The sequence below is a fragment of the Parasteatoda tepidariorum genome, chromosome X1, assembly GCF_043381705.1.
Source record: "Parasteatoda tepidariorum isolate YZ-2023 chromosome X1, CAS_Ptep_4.0, whole genome shotgun sequence".
NCBI classification, from domain to species: Eukaryota; Metazoa; Arthropoda; class Arachnida; order Araneae; family Theridiidae; genus Parasteatoda; species Parasteatoda tepidariorum.
Window position 1 is genome coordinate 15,420,751 of NC_092214.1, and position 23,946 is coordinate 15,444,696.

Sequence of the window (23,946 nt, forward strand, 5' to 3'; positions counted from 1 at the left end):
AAAAATATTATCTTTTGAGAGCACAATAAATAAAATATTTTTCAAAATATGTGACTTCTTCAATAGGTATGTTTAGTCAGCATTTTCCGCATTAATTTTAAGCGACTATTTCATTGTTTAATAAATATCACTTTCTTCTCATAGTAATAAAAAAAATTTACGTTGTAAATATCAGCGTAGTTTAAATCCAGATATATCATATACTCAAAAATTGCTTCACGTACAACAAGAAATTAATTTCTAAATAAAAAATAAAAAAATCGGCACTTTTTTAAATAAGAATATTATCCTTTGAGAACACAATAAATAAAATATTTTTCAAAATATGCGACTTCTTCAATAGGTATGTTTAGTCAGCATTTTCCTCATTAATTTTAAGTGACTATTTCATTGTTGGACGGAATGACGTATTTACCGGTAAATGCAACTTTCAAATAGCCACAGGAAGAATCTTTGTGTGGATTGGCACTAAAATATTCAGAGAGGGAACAATAGAGTCATATCAATAATTTATTTAGCTCTGCTATAGTCTCAATTGTTTCGTCACAAAACTTTTACAACTACGTCTAGATTTTCAGCTCTACTAAAATACAACAACAAATACTAATTTGTCTTTACATTTTATAGTACAAAAGGTAATGAATCTATTTGTTGTTTTAATATATAATTACTTGTTTTTAGTGAAATTCCAAAACTGAAAAAATATTTAATGTATTGCGTACAATGATTATATACAAAGATAACTTCATCTTGAAACATAACTTCATTTGTAAACTTTAATAATTTTAAAACTTTCTTTAATAATCTTATTAAGCAGAATATATTAGAAATTGCAATATTTGTGACGGTAAAATAGAAAGGATTTTGAGCAAAAATGCAACATACTTTAACTAAATTAACTTTAAATTTCAAAAAAAAATTTATACACAATAAACAAAATTTTTTTTATTCAAATTAGGAAAAAGTTATAATATAATCTAAACTATGTCAATATTAATTTTCCAAAATTATTTTTATTGTGATTTAAACTCAGTTTAAAATATGTTTTGAAATAAATTTCAAATTGATCTTTAAGTTCAATTTGTACCCATAAACCGTGTTAAAAAAAGCATTTCTGAACGCAAATTTATTAAGTTTGATTAAAACAATAACAAATTATGAAATTTACATAAAAAGTTAATGAATTAATGATAAGTACTAACGATACAAGCTAGCGATACTCTAAATAACAATTATCCTAAAATAAAAAAAATTCAACTCAAAAGTATATTACAAAAAATATAAAACTTTAACGTAAAATAAATACAATAATTATTAATGAACGAAGTTAAATTATTTCTTTAAATATTCCTTTAAATACATAATTCATAAGTTATTGCTCTAAAGTAATAATTATAATTATTCCCTGAAGTAATAATAAATTATTATTTAACTTCTGCATGCCAAAATAAACTTGTTACTAAAATATTTTGATTTGTTACTTTACCTAAAAGCTTCGTCTAATTATTAACTAAGCAATAGTAATTAAATATTCATTTCTCTACATTAATTATTATAACTCTAATAGAGATTAAAACTTAAGTTACAGATAAAATGTTAGTGAAAAAAAGTAACTCTTACCTTTAAGGTTCTCTTGCTTTGAATGGCTTAACAATCCAGTCATTGGCACCACTACCAAAAAAAAAAACACCTCAAAAACAACAAATCTAATGAGCTTTTCTTTAAGATACACATGAAAGAGTCTTATCGCTAGAATTCACCTTAAATGAACCAATAATAGACTTTTCACGTTACACTACAACTATTTTGTTAAAAATTATCGAAAAAAGAAATATTTTTTAAAAGTTACCTCATTATAATGAGGAGGAAGGAAAATAAAATGAATCACTGTAGTTTAAATTTCAAAAAGATGAGAAAATAGCGAAATATTTTTTTTAATTGAAAAAAGTTCGACTTGAGGATGTGAAGCATTTTCCCATTCTAGTTTATAAAACAGTGATTCAAAATTAGCTGACGTTAAATCTGTCACTGAAGCGTATCCCAACAATGTTAGGTCAGACTCAAGGTTAGATTGGCTACAAAAAATTTATTTCTTTTCGTTTAAATTCAGTTTAGTAAAAGTACATTCATTAATATAAGAGCGATTATTTATAAATATGTTTTTGGTAAAAGATAAATTTTTCTGAAGGTTCCTTTTTTTTTTTTTTTTCTTTTACAGTACAATATGCTATTTAAATTAATTTTAGTGATTTTTAAATAATTTTTTAAGCAAAACTGACTATCCAACCGTAGTATTGAAAATGTTCTAATTTAATAATAAAAAGCAATTTAATAATTAACACAATTTAATTGACAGGGTTTTCAATTTAAGTTTTATTACATTATTTTGATATAAGGTTTATCAAAACATTTCAATTGCGATTTATCAAAATCTTTTAATTTGAGCTTTATCAAATTATTTTAATTTAGAATTCATGAAAAATTTAAGATACATCTCTATTCCTGAAAAAAATGCTGGAGCTAATTTTTGATTCATTCCAAGATGACTTTGAGAATTGAAAATTTAAGCAAATTAAAGAGAAAGAAGCAAATTTTAAATAAGCTACTTACTTTTCATACACACCAGCAACCAGTATCTTTATAAGTCAAGATTCTGTATGTTTCATTATATCAAGAATGTTTTATTATATCAATTATTAGAAAATAGTTGATCATATATTTCAACTATTTTATTTTATTAATCTGTAATAAAAGAAATTCTAAGTGTTGGCCATGATGACCAGTAAAAAAACTTTATCTTTTAAAAGTTTAAAATTATTTAATAAAAAAATTCCAAACTAAATGTTTAGTTCAAAAACTTTTTCATCAGTAATCCAAAACAACAATGAATTTACAGTGTCTAATATAGTGTTATAAATAATTTGATTAAAATAAAGAAGAAATAAATCTTTCAAAACAGACTTAGGTGTTCAATACAGCACAATTTCTTCATACATTTTTCGAAAGGTTTATAAACATTTTCAGAAGATTCATATGAAAAAAGGTGAAAGAATTTGTAAAAATATAGAGTTTTGCACACCACTGCATTAAACACTTAACTTTGACATAAAAATGCAAAAATATAAAATTATGTAAATTATAAACGAAATCGAGTGTACTTTCTTAAACATTCAAGGTTAAAGTAAAAATAAATAAATAAACGAAAGACGCAAAAACACGAAATAATAAAAAAATTTTGAATTACAAATAAGATAAATTTTATCAGAAATTCGTTTGTTTTTAGTAACTTAATGAACAGCTGCTAAATTGCAAGTAATTGTGATTTTCACAGGAGTATAAAATTAGAATACACAAAATAAAAATGTCTAAAATTTTGCTGATATAATTTTTAAAAAATTTATTTTTACGACACACGTCGAAATGTTTGAATTCTAACAGACCGTTCAACGAAAATATTCTAACAGACCGTTGTAAATTAATGCTTCTTGTTGTAAATAAAAGTTCTTAAAATAACGGATAGAATTATAAAAAAATTATTTTATCGCTTTCAAATAAAATAAATGTTAAACAAACTCGAACGCTATTAGTCCTACAAAATTCGAAGCACTCTCACGCAAAATCGCTATAAGAAACTTCGATAATTAGTAGAGATCTAATAAAAAGGTGCACTTAATGTTTCTCGCTTATATTAAATTCATAAATAGCAATCATTTATGCAAATGAGTCTAATTTTTTCAGTTGAGATGTGTTTTTATTGAACATTATTTTAGATCCACGTGTATAAATGTACGAATTTATTTTTGTACGTATTGAGATTCGAACGCATGAATGGTTGATGAACTATATAAATTGCACGAATAACTATGAATAAAATTTATAATAAACACTCAATAACACTGAGTACCTACTAAGCCTCAATGTTAAAGCAATTTTTCTTTTACTTTTGGATTCATTTCTCACTTAATCTTTAACTTCACTAATATCAAATAATGACAGATATCACTTAGAGAGAACTCATAAATGTTATAAATTATTTTTCCAAAAAAAATTTCAATTATTTGAACCTAGTTAAGTTTTTTTTTCAATTACATTAAAATATGATAAATTTAAATGTCAAGTTTCTTTTGCAAATAATATTATATTTTTTATAGTGTGTTTCTTGACATTTTGGTCATGAAACATAATCTATTTAACTCAAATAATGAAATAGTTACATGCCATAAAACTGACCAAAGGTCTACAAAAATAAACCACGTTGACTGAAGGGCGAATCGAAAGAGAAATTTTCTGCCTTCTGTTTCTCCTTGTTATTTCAAGGGAAGAAAATCCTTGTTATTTAAAGGGAAGAGTTTAAAGTCAAAAATATAAAAATATGATGGTTTACTGAGCTGCATTTGGTTGTACAGAAAAATTTGTTTAAAAAGGACCTAATACATTTCATAAATAAGTTGACTTAACATTTTCGGAACTACAATTGTTTTATTTACTATATAAATGAACTTTTAACGTGTTTTTCCTTTCCTTGAAATATCATATGAATCTCGATTATTACCTTTTATTATTCTAAAGTCCGAATTTATAATTTTAAAACAATCTACCAAGTAAATAAAATTGAATAAGAACATAACTTAACCATAAAGTAGTTATTAGATATAATTATTCCTTATTCATACACCATTTGTTTTTGAAAAATAAATAGATAAAAAATGTAGAAGGTGAAGTTTAAGCAACATTGTTTCTTTCATTCTTCGTTTATTTCCGTTATATTTTTTAGCTTTCAATTATTCTTTTAAAAGAATAAGTTTTAAAAAAATTTAATTTCAGCAGCTGCTTTTGAATTAATTTAGTAAGTCAAATACATCTACTAAGAGAGAAGAGGAGTTACGAAATTATTACGAAACTATACAATAAATAGTTTTTTAACATTTAGTTATAAGTTCTTTGACGAAATCATCAGAGCATTTTAAATTAAAATCGTCTTTTCTTTTTAAATTGCGAAATCGAATTTTAAAGAAATCGAATATTTAAAATTCGATTTCTCAGGAACTATTCAGTCGATTTCGACCAAATTTTGTATTTTGCCTGGTAAAATTATATACTTTAAAATGATGTAAAAAAATTGTATATCTTACAGTTCAGAATTTTTTTTTTTATTATTATTAAATAAAATAATAAAAAATGGTAAATATTTACCAAAATTTATGTTTCGCATGGGATTATTTTTAATGATTTTTATACTTGAGTATAAATATTTTTCAATTTGCTTTAAAAAGTTCTTGAGATATGGCGAAATACACAAAAAGTAAAATTAACATTAAGGTGTTCAAACTTTGGATCGCTCTCCTGACCAAAAAAGTTTTTCCTCTTTAAAATTATGATTAATATTTATTTAATTCGTTAATAGTTTGTTAAACAATTTATGTAAAATCGCAATCCCTATTTTCAATAATTCAGCTGTGCTAAAAAACCATCGTTCATAGTGGACATATTACTGTGTCAGCAGACGGTTTACAATAGCGGGGTTTGACTGCATAAAAAAAACCGAAATTACTGACTGGGTTCTCAAAAATACACTCATTTAAAAAAATTAGTGTAAGTTCATAAACTTTTAAAGTTTTAATTTAGAGAATCTGTAAAAATACTTCAAAATTCTAAAGTGTCGGCTTATTCTCAAATTTGGCAAATTTGCATAAGCAATAAAGCTACCAATTATGAGATGTTTTTAAGATTTAAAATACTATTTTTGAGCATAAAAAGTCTCAAAAATTTTTTTTTTCAGCACATAGACAAAGTCGATCTTCAAATGTCGCCGATTTGTTTCATTTGCATAAGCTAATCGGCGATACTTTGAAGGCGAGTGTCTTTAAAAAATATGCCCATAGGTCAATAGGACGTATTTCTTATACTTTTTCTAAATTATAAAGAAAAAGTAGATTCAATCTGGTATCGAGAGCAGATTGCTACGTTTGTTGGAGTTATTCAAAGAACATCCTCTTTTGGGTGTGGTTCTTCTTGGCAATCGATGAATATGAGATCCCTATGAAGTGGTTTATAAATTTCTAATAAGGTGCAGAATTCTTTTGCGTGGGTTTAATGCTCTCCAAAGAGTTAGGGAAATTCGTTGAAGTTAAATTATAGAGTGCAAGAAAATGTATAAAATCGATAGTCGCTTTTAAAGCAACGGAATTAAATTTGTTTTATCTTCATTCAGTAACCTAATTTTCCACTTAGATATCTATGCGTTTCATTCCTACAATATATAGTTGCTTTGAACTAATAGTAAATAAATAAAATCGCGTAATATTTAAAGAGAAACAACACAGTAGATGCCTGTAAAAAAAAATAGGATTTTGTAATAAATTTCACAACCGATGGTCATAAATTTAATGCTTTTTTTTTTATCTTATTGTTCATATTTTAATCTTCATTTTACCATGATACAAATACAAAAATTTAAAAATTATCGCTTATATAATACAATGTTTATAGTTTTTTTTTTCTTTTTATTTATAATTGTTGTACTCATAAGTTGAAAAATGACATCCAAAATTTATTCCGTTTTCATTTTTTACTTAACAAAATGGCGGTGCTTTGAAAAAAAATTCAAAAAATGAGATAAAATAATTTTTGTGGATCACTCAATATCAATTAAACTCATTTAAAAACGTGCAACGAAAACTAAATTTATAGTAAACATTGTGTCAAAATATGAAGTCAATCGGTTTGAAATTGTACTAGTTACAGATACAGTAAGAAAAACATAGTTTCGATCAAATTGCTTTAAAATTTTTGTGATAAATAACCCATATAAATATATACAATTTTACAACTAACTATAATGCATGAATACCAGGTTCATAAGTTGTTTCTTTTCTATCTTTTTCATCAGTCTCAAATGTTAATCCAGCCCTTTTATTACAGCTAAAAGGGTTGCAATTTCAACTACTTATATTTAAAGTATCATTAATTCGTTTTTGTACATAGTTTAAACAAATTATTTCAATCAAATAGTTAAAATGCTAGTATTTTACTAAAATCTTTTGATAGTAATGATCAAATCCATTACTTAATTGAGCGCACTTCACTGGTTGATACATGTCACAACGCTTTCTGCGTCGACACATTTTGTTGTAACACTTACATATTTCCGAAAATATATTTTTTGTTTGAGTATAATAATCTTAAAACGATAAGCTACTAAAAAATACAATTTTCTTTTCAATTCTTAAAATTTGATTTTGAATTTGCGTTGTTCCCCTTTAAACTGATATTATTGAAGAATAGAAAAATAAAACTGATTAAAAATAATATAGCAGATGTTAAAAAAAATTTATTTAGTTATTTTTAATACGGATAAAATAATGAAATCGCTTCAATAAGGAATCAAGTAAGAAATATGTTAATAAACAATAAAACAAAATTTTTTCATTTATAAAGATTAATTTAATTACATCTATCAAGGTATTTGAGTACTTCATTTCTGAAGGTACACCACAGAATTACTCTGAACAGGTCTAAATAAAAACTGATGTTATTAAACAATAGACTGATTAAACTTATGGTTAAAAATAATGATCTTTATAACAAACGAAAAATGTTACTGGTGGTCAGAAATTATCAGGAAAATGTTATTGCAAAAAAACTCTTACATTTAAGGTTTAAGAAATGAAATAAATTTGAATTAAGAATAAACTGCGTGAAAATAGACAGTAAAAAATCGTTCGGTTAATAAAGATAAAAATAATAGTCCACAAAGTCAAATGATTTTTCAGCACCAGTTTTGATTTGGATACGATTATTTTTTATAGGAATGCATATAAAAATATTTATATTTATACAGAAAATTGTTTGATAGATATTATAACGAAAGTATAGATTAATATTAATTATTGATTAGCATATACAGGCATTTTTGCATTGAATATTTTAAATCTTGCACAATAGCAAATGCTTTAAAATAGAAGCATTTCTCATCCGAATAAGAAAAGAAAATGATGATAATTAATCATTAAGAAAAAGATACGAACCGTTTCAATAGTATTTCTATCATAATAAGGGTGACACAAACGTAATTTTTATTAAATTGGCAAAAAAAAAAAAAAAAAAAAAAAAAAAAAAAAAAAAAAAAAAAAAAAAAAAAAAANAAAAAAAAAAAAAAAAAAAGAGTAAAAAAATGAAGCAACATGTAGAGGAAATGAAATCCTTTGAATAATACATAATTTTACCTACATGTACAACATTCTCTTCTGAATGAGGATGAGTTGGCGATGAAATAAAATAGGCGGTGACAATATTTAGTACATGAAATGAGGGATATTTTTTATTACTAACAAAAACTCCGTTCGTTAAAATGACAAACAATTGTAAAGACGTGAAAGACATTTCTAATGCCCTCCAAAAATATGTGTTACATAATCCGCAAATCTATTTTAGTAACAGAAAGGAAACTAAAATAATGTGTATATAAAACACATATATAATTTTCTAAAAATTTTACAGCAATTAGAAAAAAAACATTATGATCGAATTCATAATTAAATTAAAGTATAATCACATTTTAATTTAAAAATGAAAGATCATTTTAATTTGATTAAAATATACAAATAATAAAATTAATATTATTAGTCTTACGTTCTCAACACAGCATAGTTTTTATATGCATCTCTTAAAAGATCTTTCTAACTTACATGCATAAACAGTCCATATTTGAAGGAACTCATAAAAATGCACAGGCAGGAAACTTTTTTCACGCCACTGTATATTATATGAATTATTACATCACGCCATTAAATATTAACATTAAAAATAACATTAAATTAAATAGTAACATTAAATTATTAACATTAAATATTAACCTTAAACATTAACAATAAATATTACCATTAATTAAATATTAATTACAAGTCTTTAGAGCTTTAAAACACATATTGTGATACCTCGATATGAATCTTATTACTTTTGAATTTATAATAAATATAAAGAAAGCGCAAAATTTTAAAACACAGAATTTTTCGAAATAAAATGAGAAAAAATATAATAATGTATGAATAAATGTATGAATAAAATGCATAAATGTGAAATATAATGCATGAATAAAATTAAAAAATTGTTAAACATTGTTTGTTTTATTGAGGTATTCATTCAAGTATAATTTATAAATGAGTGAAACTTAATTGATTCGATGATTAAAGCAAAGTAAATCTTTGTTAGTTGAAAAATTACTTCAAGAGTAAAGATTGAGAGTGCGGGTAAATTATTGCCATTGATGACCAAGATTTAACTAAACATTATTTCTGTCAGCTTTTTACCTGCCTGTGTCTCGAAGAAACCGTGACGGGAGCCATTGACCTGTGCATTGGTCTGGTTACCATGGTAACTTTTAACACCCTGAACTAAAAACACATACCAGTAGTGAATGTTATCTTTCTTGCATTCATAGACCAGAAAGCTTCTTTTTCTTGTAATTAAATCATTCACCCATTTAGAATTCCTGATAATCCATAACATTTAAATAATAAGCTGAAATCACAGACGAAAACAATGTATTATACAACTGAAATGCATTATCTGTGATGACTTTTTTTCAACCATTGCCAAATGTCATTTTTTTAAAAAAGATGTATTCTCTGCAATTTTAAGGCGTGACTTTCAATATAGAGCTCTCATTTCTTACAAATTCACTCCATTAAAGAGTCTCTGATTGCATGATTAGGAGTTTACAGTTGTGCAATCGTATCATACATGAATTGGAAGCTTCAGACACGGTTACGATTTTTGCGACCTTCAAAGTGAATTCGATCGATGAGATTTTGCTGAGAGCTTAAAATGGTTGATTATTTCTAGTTATTTTTCAAAATATTTATTCGTTTAATCATACTAGTTGTAAACGGTTTCAAAACCATAAAGCTAAAAATGTTCTTCAAAGTAAACTTTACGGTTAATTGGATGGACAGACTGATTCCGGTTATTTTACCGTGATATTTTACCGTGAAGGAAAACATACATAAGGAGAGGGATAAAAAGTACAAGAACATGTAAAGAAAATTCGTTAAATGAAAAACAGCTATATTGAGCAATATGTTCACTTAGTCATTGTATATTATGCAACTTTTCAGGCATTTCGTCAGAATTCTTATTAAACATCACTTTATGAAGAAAAAAATAGATTTGCGACATAATTTATTTTGTTTAGCCATACGTAACTGTATTTAATTTTTAACTTAGCGATAAACTGGCAAAATGGTTTGATTGCAAAGCAGATTAATTTTTTTTTAACATTTCATAAAATTTTTAATCAAAATGATATTTAAAGCTTAGCTTCCAAAAACGATTATTAACTTCAAACTTTGATATTCCGATTTGGAATAAATGTTTCTCAAGAACTTCTTGATACTTTAAAATGCACGTAAATATAAATAAATTTATTTAACATAGTATTGTAAATCGGTGTAAAAGAAGTACATATAAAGAGTAACGTATTAACATAACGAATAACAAAAACTGCAACAGAAACGACTAAAAATAACAATAAACGAAAATGCATGGAAAATGCATACAATTATAAATTTTGTTTAAAAAATTAGAGACTAATATTAAACAGAAATGCAATTGTTATTATTTTTACTGGTGATAATTGAGAGTTTTAAACTATTGATAAACATATATATATTCATACTACTCAACAATAATACTTCAATAACAATAATTACTTCAGCCTTTGACATTTTTTTCCCTCGAATTTCTCAGAAAACACAAATACTTAAAGGATTATTTAGTAACTTCAGAAGTATTTAGGTCATTAGATTTTTCATGTTTATCAATAAAGTTAAAAGCTTACAGAGGTTTGAGATGTAGGTAATAAATTAAGAACAAAAACAAGTATTTTTGCCGGAAAATATAGAAATAAGCTTGTAACTTGAATAGATTACTTTGTTATTTGTAATACTTGAAAAACATTTCATAAACTTAGCTTAAATATTCACGGAAATAGAAATATATTTTTATAGAAAAAAATAATAATCTTTTTGTCTTATGTTTTTCGCCATATTCAATAACCAATTTTTAATTAATTATAAAATTATTATCTTAAAATTTGCTCAAGATATATGTATTTAAAGTAGTTCTTTTGGGCTGCACAAACGTGAAAAAAATATTGTTTATATGTATAAATATGTTTGTTTGTTTTTTCACACTATGAAATGAATTCAAAATTTGATTCCAACTCAATTTCGAATAAACAATTATCAATTACCCTACTTTTTCCAAAACTTTAAGATATAATCGGAAGGCAATAATAAAACAAGCCGAAGTGCACACAATTTCTGAGAAAGCCAAAAAAAAACTTGATAGAGTTAAATAATTTTTGTTTACACTATTTATCCTAAGAAGAATTTTATATTTGCGTCCTGTTCTTGAACTAATGGAAGCACTACAAATTAAAACACATTAAAAAATGCAATATAATGAGAAAAAACTGGACTTACCATGCAACTAAGCTCCTTAATCGCTGTGTCATTAAAAACTTATTAAAACTTGAATGGGATTAAAATGTCGCTTAAATATCACAAAAAAGAAAAACTTGTAAATATAGCATTATAATTGAATCACATCTCCATATTTTTAAAACACGATTCAAAATTTGAAGACACACAGTTTCTGACACATTTAAAAATGTTTGTTTACTTTTTTTAGATCAACGAAAATAAACAGTACCGAGACTTGACCTCAATAAAAGGCAAATAAGGGGTTTAAAAGCAGGGCAGACTATACATTACCGGCGCATGTCTACTGTCAAAAGGTGAGAATTTGAAAGTCGCAAAAGATTATTTGAAATAAATTCTACTACAATACCTGTGAGATGGGCTCGTGGTTGGGTTGAAAGATTTTTTTTTCCCCCTACTTTCCTCGGATTACAATGAACTCCACCTGCATGCCGGATGCACACTAGAGCTCTCATGGGTGGAAGTAGGGGTTCGTAAACAACAGAGAAAACAATAATAATAAAAAGAAGACAATAATCAAAGAGAAGGGGGGGAGTGAAAGCGGGAATAGGGGGGTTTTGACGTTCGCTTCCCCATTATCTCGTAGTGCAGTCTATTCAGACAGAAGCTTTTTTTTTTCAGTGAGGGAGGAGGACAGGTAGCAGGCAGGTAGGACTGCCAAGGTCGAACCCTATGGTGAAATAATAGGCCTATAAAAGAAATTATTCTCAGACTGATGGAGCCGACTTTTTGTTCCATACATCCGCCAAATCAATTCTACATTTGGCGAGCTCCATGGGTGCAACACATACATCCCAAGCTCTATATTTTGAATCAAACAACGGACTCCTATTTATTTATTTTACCCACTTTTAGCAAATTATTTTTTAATCAATTCAATTTTAAATCCATTTTTGAACACATTAAAAAAAAAGTAACAAAATTTTGATGTCCAAATCTAATATATATTGAAAAATTAATACTAGTTCGTGAAACTTAATTGCATAATCGAGGTTGCAATAATTTCAAGAAACTTAAGCAAAACAAAATATAAATTTAAAAAGCAATTTTTTTTTTCTGTCATTCGCTATAAGATTATATGAATGGAAAAGGTTATTTTTCTGACTTTAAGAAAATTGTATAGAGTCGGTTTTGAATAAAATATTAAAATTCATGCAACAATGAACTTTTGTTAAAAGTTTCAAGTTAGATTAATGAATAGGTTTACACTACAAAGTTCACAAAAGTATATTTTTTCTTTTATTGAAATAGTTCATTTTTGGAAACTTCGGTTGCATTTCTCATATAGAAGAAATAAATTTTTCATGATGTTGCATTTTATTGATTTGCAATTTGATTTGCAATGTGCAATTTGTAATTTTAAAATTTTTGTTTAATTCTCAACTACATTTTTAATCTGAAGAGTTTTTATATATTTTCAGAATGAAAAATTATATTTTTTAAAATTAGCACATATTAAAAGGTTATGTTTAATGTTTGCATCATATTTTTACATTGCATTTTACTTAGCATTTACATTTTAAATTTCATAGTTATTTCCATTCCAAAACAAAACAAAAAAGGAAAAGAAATTTTCAAGGTAGTCAATTTAAAGGCATTTTATACAATTTGATTTATAAAACAAACCAGTTAAAATACTATAAAAACTAAAATAAAAAAAAATTGATTTAAAAGATTATTATAATTTCCCAATTAACTTCAAATATATGCACATAGTTTTAATTATATTTCCTGATTAAGAACTGTAGAGTTTTCTGCTTCATGGAGTTTGAATTTAAAAAAGCAAAAATATTCATCGTTTAGAAGTATTAATTGCTACTGAACATAACTAGTAAGTAAGAAAGTATAAGAATTTTTAATTGGGATTTTTTTTTTATATATAAGGCTTTGTTTTTATTATTTGGATAATTTGCTTATAGTTTCATTTTAAGCACACACTATCAAAAAACTAATTGCTATCTTCGCTTACTTATGTAATACAATCAACTATTATTATTTGATTGAAAACTTCATTCGGTTACATATAGCAAATGAAGTGTTCAATCAAATATTATCTTGCCTCGTAAATTTTTTAGGATTATTTAACTAACAATCAACTGGTATTATCGCTGTAATAATTTTGGTCTTAAAATTTTATTTTTATCAGCCTTTGCTGTATTGAAAAAATGATAATTGATCTTCGAAAACACTTATTTCTGCTGTATCAGCGGAAAATTAATCGCGATGTAATTTTTCTACTTATTTGGAGAATAACTCGAAAAAAAGGCATTAATAAGTTTACAATTTTAATCCCTAATAAATTTAAAATTATATTTTACATTCAAAACTCTTGATAAGCCATCAAGTATGGTAACCCGTCAGAAAAAGTCTCTGAACTTTAGAAATGTTTGGTTCGTTTCTATAGCAACCAGAGGAATCAAAAGAGAAGGAAATCAAAGCTACTGCATACAAATATACTATATAGGCACACTAACGGGACTTTTTTTTTAAAAGAATGGTTTGTGCGTTATTTTAAGAAGGCCAAATGAATCACATTTTCTAAATAAAAAATAGCTACTGAGGGTCTTAGGCGACTTTCGAACACGTAATGTCAAAAAATTGTCTATCCATAACTTTTCTACACATTTTTACATTTTAAGATGTAATAAAAATATTTAATTTTGTATACCCATCGTGGGCATTCATTAAAATCAAGGCTTTTCTTTAAAAAAATGCCCATTTTGCTGCGTATTTTTTTATTACTATTGTTTAAAGATTATTCCTAAATAATGTAATAAAAATTATGGAATTTTTTATAATTGATAGGAAAAGAATTATTTCATAATTATATTTCTTCAAATTTGTTAATATGAACATTTTCACTTGCGTAAATAATTTCCTAGTGAGCATGCGTAAAAAAAAAATTATTTGAAACAGAAACTAACATCTTTATCAGCATATTATAAAATACTTCTATTATAAAAATAAAACACATTAAAATTATGCTAAAATAAATTAATTTTATATTCTTGCGGTTTCCAGGTTATATGAAAATATTAAAAATCAGAGTATATATTACATACCATCCAATATTTGAGGTTTGTGCAAAATATTGTTTTTCAATGGTAGTGGCCAGATTTTCAGAAAATAACCATTCGTCAATCTGGCCTTTAATATATCTGTTTAAATCATTTAAGTGTAGTAGTGGGCAAAATTCTTTCTAATTTTATTAAAACATTTATACATTGCCTTATACATACAGCTTATAGTTATACATGCAGTTATTCAAGAAAAAATATTTTCGGAAGTTACGGAAATTCCGCAGTTGTAGGTGGGTATGATAATATTTAAATTTTAAATTATGACCGTGAGAAATAGTAATTATAAAAGATCTAAATGTTTTAAAAATGAAAGGTAATAACGGTTAATTTTAAAACCAATATTTACTGAAGTTTTAGATATCTGTAAATTACATAACTACAGGTGATAGTTAAAAAACCGAAGTTAAATAGTATTTCATGCATGCTTAAATTTTTGTGTCTTAAAATAAACTTATGATTTATTCTCGTCATAGTTTTTTTAAAAAAAACGCGAAAAGAAACTGAAGAAAAAGTAAATATATTCGAATCTCTCTAAATATATCCGAACAATTTAAAGATAAAAGTTCAGACAATTCAAACAAATATAAATATTAAATGAACAATTATGTAAACACTAAATTTTATTTAATTAATACTATTTCTAAAACTGATATAGTGAAAAAAAATTCTTAAAAAAATATGCCTTTCAAAAATTTTACACCTTGGAAATATCTATTAAAATTGATGATTGCATAACGTCTATAACAAATCAAAAATGATATGAAATTTTGAAAACAATCTTAGAAAATAATAAAAAGACAAAAACAGAATAAAAACGATACAAAGGTTAAAAATGCTGCATACCATATTCAATTTTCTGTTTATATTATTATCTATAAAAAGAAATGCAGAAGAAATGCCAGTGAATAAACATAAAAAGGGAAGAATCAAAAAACTTTTTAAAAATTACCTCCATGAAACTTCCTAACAATATCAAATCAATCGTAAATTAAACATGAAAAGTTTTAGATCATAACAGATCCAAAAAGTGAAAAAAACGTTTAAAATATTCGTTAGATAAAAGTAATACTAATCAGAATTTGAGATAAAAGAAACGTATCACGGGAATAAAAATTATATTTAAAAATATTTTGTTCAAAACAAACGTTGTAATTTAATCTATCATACATTGATGACTAAATAACATTATTCATTTTAATAATTGTAATCTTGAACAGAGATTTCGTTCATTAGGTATGAAACAAAATATAATTATTTATATTGCTTGACAATTGCTAAGGAACAACTGATGTATGTAAAGTAGTATTCCCGACAGCTGACTAATAACTATAAAATCAAATGCAGAGGGCATGGTAGAGTAGGGCCCGTTATTTGTGTAAAAGGCAGTGCATACTAACTCTTCATACTCCCAGCTTAAGAATAGTAAGCTTCATGACTTGTAAGTACATGATTACCGAGAATAGATGAATCGGTTGGTTACGTTTCGCACCAAATACCGAGCTCCCATCAATATGCAGCTCTTCATACATTCGAAAATTCATGTTGAGATTGAGAGTAAGCAACTTTGATTCCACCAATGAAATTTAATCCACCATAAAATTTTTAAACTTCAAGTCGTTTGTGTTTGCCCCTTTTTACATAGTGGAAGCTAAAGGATGGGAGCTTGAACGGTGTGAAGACCACCCGTAGGGTCAGCACAGAGGAAGATGATAGATTTATGAAGAGTTAAAATGTAGAAAACCTTCAATTTGTTTTTGTAGAAAATAACATTTCTTTAAATTTGTTTTTGTAGGGTATATAGTTTCATTACATGGATGAGGAGGAACGAAAAAGTTGTGTGCGCGCAGCCTTAAGTGTTTGACCGAAATAGCGCCTTAGGTTGTTGCGCTTATTTTAGTAAAATTCAGTGTGGGGTTGAAATTATTTAGAGCAAAATGTGAACATTAGGCATCAAGTGAGACATTATTTTAGAACTAATAATCGTGGACGAGCAATTGGACGACTGGAAACAGGTCATATTGGCCACAGTAATGGTAATGTCAAAAAGTGTCTTCTCGTGTCAAAAAGTGTTTAAAAAGAGGCCGCTAAAGGTGGTGGAAAAGAAACAGTGGCGAAAAAGAAACAGAAATGTCTCTCCTAAGCAGGTAGATGCAGACCTTGCAGCAGTTAGCAGTACATAGGTTTCTACCAGAATCATTTCACGACTATTAAATCAAGGCGGTTTTTATGCATCTTGTTTTATGGAAGTCTGTTCGATGCATCCCGCTTCAACCACGCCATCGCCGGGAGAGATTACGTTGATGTAAGAAACATATTGTTTGGGGTTCACCAATAGTGGTTCATATTGATGTTCTCCAACAAATTTCATTTCACTGTGACTATTGATTCTCTCCACCAGTTTGAGTTGAGAGAAAGGGATGCTCCTGGCAGGCGTTTTTCACAAGAAACATGCCGAACCATGCAAGAGCTTAAAACCACCTAGAGACAGGACAATACCCCTCCTCGACAGTTTAGAGGACGGCATAAGTAACACATGCAAAATGTGCATTACTATCAGAGGTAATCACTCATCTTACTGAGGTACTCATATCTGCTTCGTTCTGTCAAAGAAGATCTATTTTTCGTGACTCTTGAAAAATCATCCAAAGAGCATCTTTTTTTTATTTCTAATTTTCTTATTTTTCGATTTGGCGATATCTGTACCATTTTGCATACTAATAAATGCACATTGTCTCTTCTAAATATGTACGTAGATTCATTCCTTCAATCAATGTCAATTGTTAATTATTCCAAAAAATGTAACTGCTCTTTAGCAATTGTCAAACAGTATCTATGCAAAATGGAGAAAGTTCTTAAAATTTTAAAGACTTTCATTCAAGTTAAAAAACTGAATGAAGAAAGAATGTAATTCTAACTCTGAATTCTAGATGTAATTCTAGAACTCTGATTTTAGTACAAAATTCGGGCATAGGTGTTTGTAGTTTAAATTCGAAGTTAGACATTTGGCACTGAAATTTGAACGTAGGAATTAAAAACTAAAAATGGTTATTATCAAAACTTTTACACACCTTAATTTCTTCCAACAATATAATAAAAATTCATGTATTCTTGACATAAAAATCAGAAAGCTTTTTTTGATGAGCTATTTACACCTGTCTGCTAGTTGACAGGAAGGTTGCGGAATGATCCGGATATATATATCTTAATTATTCGTCAACAAACATCTGTCTGTCTTATTTACAACAATGAATCTCAATAACTCTATCGATTATTTAAAGAAATAGTAAAACCTCAAAACAAGTAAAAACTTAAATTTTCATTTTAATTAATCTTTTTATTAATCTTTAAATATTTTATTAATTCTTGAATTGACAAGGATAAATTTCATTTAATTTTTAAACATTCCGCAGAACAGTTTTGGTACGTATCTAAGTATAATTTGGATATGCGTGCGTTAAAAACTATTGTTAGGGGATATATCTATGCATAAGTAGTTGTAAAAACATTCAAACTCAATCAGCTAACGAAAGCTCAAAACGTGTATATTCAATTTAACAGTTCATATACTAAATATTAAGTTAATAATTAAATTTACTTACTCGTAATTAAAAGTACTCTACTGCTGCAACCCTTTCTTTTCAAAATGAAAACTGTGGTATTAAGTGTTTAGATGCAATTCAAATTCAACCTGAAACAAACAAATTCACATGTATTATTATTTTAGCTTTTATTCATACTACTACTTTCATTGGCACTTTTTTTATTCGTTCTTTTTCTTATTGATACTTTTATTGTTACTTTTTATTCATGTTCTCACTGATACTTTTTTATTCTTCCTCTTATTCAAGCTTTATTTTATTTTATTTGTTTATTTTTTTGCTCTTTTATTGTTATTTCTCTTTTTATTTAAAATTGATGGTTTAGTAAATGATTTTTCAAATGAATTCCTTTCAAGGTCCTTCCGACTGAATTCAAGTGGTTGGTGGGAAAATTCTAGACAAACTTTCACAGATAAACTGAAAATGAATCTATTTGGCATTTTTTTTTCAATACACGTAAAATTCAAGGTCACCACCCAATCACAATTTGAGATAGCGGTTTTTTAGATTCTCTGCTAATTTTTTTCTGACAAAATTATGCAAATACAATTCTGCAATCAATGGTTTTTGATAGGTAGTTAGGTAGTATACAATTGTCTGTTTTTATATTTTGATAAGTATCCTTGTTTTCATGCAATTAACATTAAAATGATTTTCTTAACTTGTTCCAAATCAGTTTTCTTCAGTTTAAACTGTAATAAAATTAGATTAACTGTTAATATATTAAAAAATCTAAATCTTTATTATAACTGAAATATATATTCGATGCAAAAAACTGAGATATACATTCGATGTCATTAGATATATTAAAAAATCTAAAAACTGAGAAACGTGTAGTTTTAAATTATTAACTGAAACCACAAATCGCATCATTTCATTTCTTTATATAAGAGTCTAAAAAATATCAAGCGCTATTTCTCCTAATCTAATAAAGGGACTCTTTAATTTTCTGCATTTTTTTAAAAGTATTGTGCTGACTAATATCATCAAAAGTACAAAAAAATATTAATAAAGCAACATTTAACCGAAGACAGCGAGGGTACTAATAAATGATCCTTTTTTCTGATTTTTTTCAGAAATCTGAGAAGTGAAAAACTTTTTCAGGAGACATAAACTCGATGTATTGAGGTTCAATATAATGAAAGGTTCCTGTATATTCTGTATTAAATCTGGACAATGGATTTTGCTACTATAAATGCTTATAAACTATAATTTCTGTTTCTAAAAAAACGAAATTTTTAAATCTTCTTCCAGAAGTGATACTTTCGATTATAAATTAATGTACTGTGCAATTTTAATTGAAATAAGATAGGCGAACTATTGAGCAAATAATGCTATAAGATTACTTCAGGTTTATAAGATTGCATTGGATAATAACTGCAATAAAATTTCATTGTAGGTAATAAGAATTCTTCGGATTATTAATCTAAGACTTCATTGTATAAATATTATTCACCAGTTAAGATTTCCTTCTGTAATTAATATAATAAAATTTCTTCTGAAAATTACATTTTATTGCATAATCCGCAGTTTAAATTTTATTAAATAATCAATGAAATACGATTTCATCTGATGACGCATAAAACTGTCAATCAACTACAAAACTCTTAATTTTTAGAACATTGAATAATTTTTAGAGGACGAAAATAAAATATAAATTCTATTGTGATGTTGCATAATTATTCCTAAATTTTATATCTAAATTTGATTTTTAATTCAGCAAGATCGCAAAATCAATTTTTTCTTAGATGAAATGAAATTTTGCATTTGAAAGACAATTCTTAATTAACTTTCCTTGCAATAATAAAACGTTCTCTTCCAAAGATTCCTTGATTTTGCTCTCGGTTATCTTTTCGACATTTTTATCCGTACCACGCCCTATGAAGGAGGCTGAGTTAAGTGACGTCATAAAATACCGCATTTGCGCATTCGCATGGAATGTCTACCAATCGTTGACAAAAGAATTTTCTTCATTAGAATGTGGGAGTGTGAATTGAATGAAAGCCATCTGATGAAGAGATGAGAAAAATAAGTTTAGTTTCAAATTTTAATCTAAAATAAAAGCTGAATGGATTTTTTAAAAAAAGCTTAGTTAAAAATGAATGAATAAAATAAAGTAGCACATAAGTAGTTCATTCTCTATAGTCAAGTTAGATATACTTTTAATTCCGAGTCTAAAAAAAGTTAATAACTGTTGCTAAAATCAGCTGCCAAATTTGGTTACAGGCCCTTTAAGGGACAGTTTCTACTTAAGTTATGTTAAAATATTTTTAAGCTTGGGATTAATTTATTAAAAAATTAACATTTATCTTACTAATTTGATTTTTAAGGTCTTATGGGAAGGTAGGTGAGATTTTCAAAATTGTACCTGCTGTAAAGAATTGGGTCATAAATTTGAAATTCCAAGCCTATAAGCAAACGAAATTCTATGTTTTTAACAATGAATACACTCACTGAGAAATGATCAAATGAAAGAACGTTAGCGTTGGCCTCTCTTCACTCAAACCTTTTCTCAAAACCTTTTATTGGGATTGTCTGAAGTTATAGCCTCGCAAAATCATAAATGAGGAATCCTATCGGTATATATTTAAAAAAAAAATAAAATACAGTTTCTGCTGTAATTCTTTAGAAGTTTATTAATGTATACTCACTACCAACTACAAAACGGTTCGAAACTAATAATGTGAAGTAGGCGAGAACTTAAAAACAGTTTAAAACAGAGAATTTTTTAAAAAAATATATACATAATGAGAATATGTGCATTTGAATAATATTTAACTATATTAAAAATAATAGCCATTTTCTATAGTTAAAGTTAGTTACCATTAAAAAGTTAGCAATTGTTAAAGAAATTCATTAAAACCGTGCTCAAACTCGAAGGAATATAATGCCGTTTTTACGATATATCTTACATATTTTCCATATTGAAAATTCTGCGAAGAATCATGGATTTGAACTATAGAACTTTTTATTCATAATAACTACATGCTTAAAAATTAATGTTCAGTAAATTTAATAGTTATTCTATTTATCTATTATGTAAGCAACTAATTATTCCCCAAGGTCAGAATATTTCTTAACCTTTAAAATAGATAACAAAATCATAATTAATTTTATATAAAAATAACACATTATTTAAGCTTTCGTCATCCATATTTAATTATTTTCTAAAAAATGAGCACATGTATTTTGACCAACAAATAACTCCATATTAACAAAAGCGAGGAGAAACTAGTTGCAATAATATATGCCTAAAATTGTTCATAAGTTTTATACGATTTTTTTTTTCAGGCTCACTAAATTTTTCGTAGCAATAACATTGCTTCTCAGCTTCAATTAAAGCTGAATTGTTGTCCGATAAATTAAACTTTAAAAAAATGAATAATAAAACTAATATTTGAGATTTTTCCAAGAAAATAAATAATTTAAGTGGTCATTTTATTCATTACACAGGAGCAGGATCGGAAAATTTTACTAAACATGATAATTTACAATCAAATAAAAGTGATAAAATTTCAAGCAATTCGAATGAAAATTATATAAGTTACAAATTCAAAATGCTGTATTAAAATTTTATTGATTGAACAGTCTATAGTTATAGTTAACTTGATTTCAGAGAATTAAAATAAATTAACTAAAAATCTAAATATATTGTTATTTTAGATACCCGAAACAATATTTAAATGCAAAAAAATATTGTTCCTAATACATTAACTTCACCGAAATTGCACCTGTTATATAGTCTATACTATTTGAAGGCAACAATAGATAGAATATATTGATTTAGAGCGACTGAATAAATAAGTCAAAAAGTCTTTGAAAGACACACGGAAAATTGTCACAAATGTGTATCTATCCACTATACTAAAAGATACAGGCATAAAGTTAGCAAACTTTTATTAGCAGCTTTATAAATAAAACCAAAATATTGTTTCTAATAGGGTCTTTCAAACAGTATATTTATAAACTTTCTTTTTGCTACGATTTTCGGTACAACAGTTTCTACACTTTTGTAAAATGACTTGAATCAGATGGCTAATAAAATCTTCACCAAAACCTTTAAAAAAAGTGATTGAAGTTTATTTTAATTGTTGAAAAATATATACTATATATTTGCTCAAAATAATAAAGAAAAACATCTATGGACAAGAAAAGAACGACTTTTCAACTCAGTTAAATAAATTTGTCTTCAATTTTACGTACTTTTTCAATAGTTCTATCAAGCATAATCTCAAAAACGTTCAAATGTTAAATAAGTTAAAAAATCATTTGATTCGCATACTAATTATAAATATTTTTTTCTAAACAACTTTCATAAAATCAACTAAACCATTTCTTCTTATAACCTTTAGACAACTTTTAAGTAGCCGGAGTGGAACAAATTTTTCCTGCTCCTTTTTTCCAACTCACCAGCCCAGCTAAAATGCAATCATTATATTAGCTTTAGGATCTATAACTTGAATATGTAAACTGATTTGACCAGAAAATATAACACAAAAACATGTTTTAATGGATTTCTAAATGAGGGATTTTTTAAGTTTAATCAGGAGGGCGAACAAAAGCTTTTTAATGTTAATTTCACTCCATACATCCAAAATATTTAAGCACGCAATTACAGAACTCGTTTATCCAGAAGAAATTTCATGCAATTATTATTTTTTAATTAATTTTATGAATGGACAAATTTATTCTTATTTCAAATTACTTGATTTTGAATTATAATATGTAAAATTCGAAAACAGTTTCTGAGTAATGAAATTTTAAAAAGTTCATACGTCTAAATTTTTATTCCTAAAGAGCTATTCAACCAATTCCATTTAAATTCTGGTTTATTTAAGGTGACAAAATTCAAAATGATATAAAAATTATTACACCCATTCCACCATTACTAAATTAAGTAATAGTTATCAAAAGTTATACTATTTATAGCATAGTTTCATAAATGTGTACCAAAAGTGTTTTCTTTAGTTACTCCAGAGAGATGCTGAAATAAGCAAAAGTGAAATTAAGTGGACCAAATGTTCTATCAAATAAGATATATCAGAATTTAAATAAGATATATCAAAATGTTTTGTAGGGGAATAAACACAATGAAGTGCCACTGAAATAGAATATTGAGTCGGGGCTGCCAATACAATAAGATTACATTTAAAGACTGGTACCCTGCATACAGCCATTTTGAACTAATGTTTGGCTTCACTGGCTACGTACAATATGTTTGTCCTTTGCAGATTGTTAGTTTTTCCCCCTAATTGTTCATTCTTGATACAACTCTGTCGATCTGGAAAATCCTGATTCTCTGACTATTGAAATTAAATAGCGTTGAATGGAACTAGAGACGCCCCTCAAGGCACTGCAGTAACTGCATATATACAGCAGTTGTTAATCAGTTGCTTCGGTTGTCAGCATTATACGAAAACTTTTGAATTACACTTTTGGTTTTGATCACGAACAAATAGTACACCCATGTTAACTTGCTAATTCAATTCATTTGCTGTTCATTAAATTTCAAATAAAAGATAGTTTTTTTTTTTTTTNTTTTAATTTTTTTTTTTTTTTTTTTTTTTTTTTTTTTTTTTTTTTTTTTTTTTTGTAAAACGAGGGAATTTATATCTCAGAGCATTTTTTGAAGCAATTTAAAAGATCCCAATTTCAACAAATAAGAATTCACAAATCAAAACATTTTGTGGAAAAATAAATATTTCAAACAAGATGAGATGCGCAAAGATCTTTACCTGATTATGTTAACTTCAGTGGATGCGATCA

At 26.4% G+C, this 23,946-nt stretch overlaps 2 long non-coding RNA genes across 3 annotated transcripts in view; one reads left to right on the forward strand and one right to left on the reverse strand.

Annotated features, from left to right (window-relative positions):
* LOC122270570 (uncharacterized) overlaps window positions 1-23,946 on the forward strand; it is a 187,297-nt gene that overhangs the window by 62,985 nt on the left and 100,366 nt on the right. The gene's annotated exons all lie outside the window — the stretch shown is intronic.
* LOC139427078 (uncharacterized) overlaps window positions 1-23,946 on the reverse strand; it is a 165,438-nt gene that overhangs the window by 44,647 nt on the left and 96,845 nt on the right. The window contains exon 2 of the long non-coding RNA XR_011638251.1: window positions 18,181-18,269. This is a non-coding gene — a long non-coding RNA (uncharacterized lncRNA). The remainder of the gene's footprint in view (window positions 1-18,180; window positions 18,270-23,946) is intronic.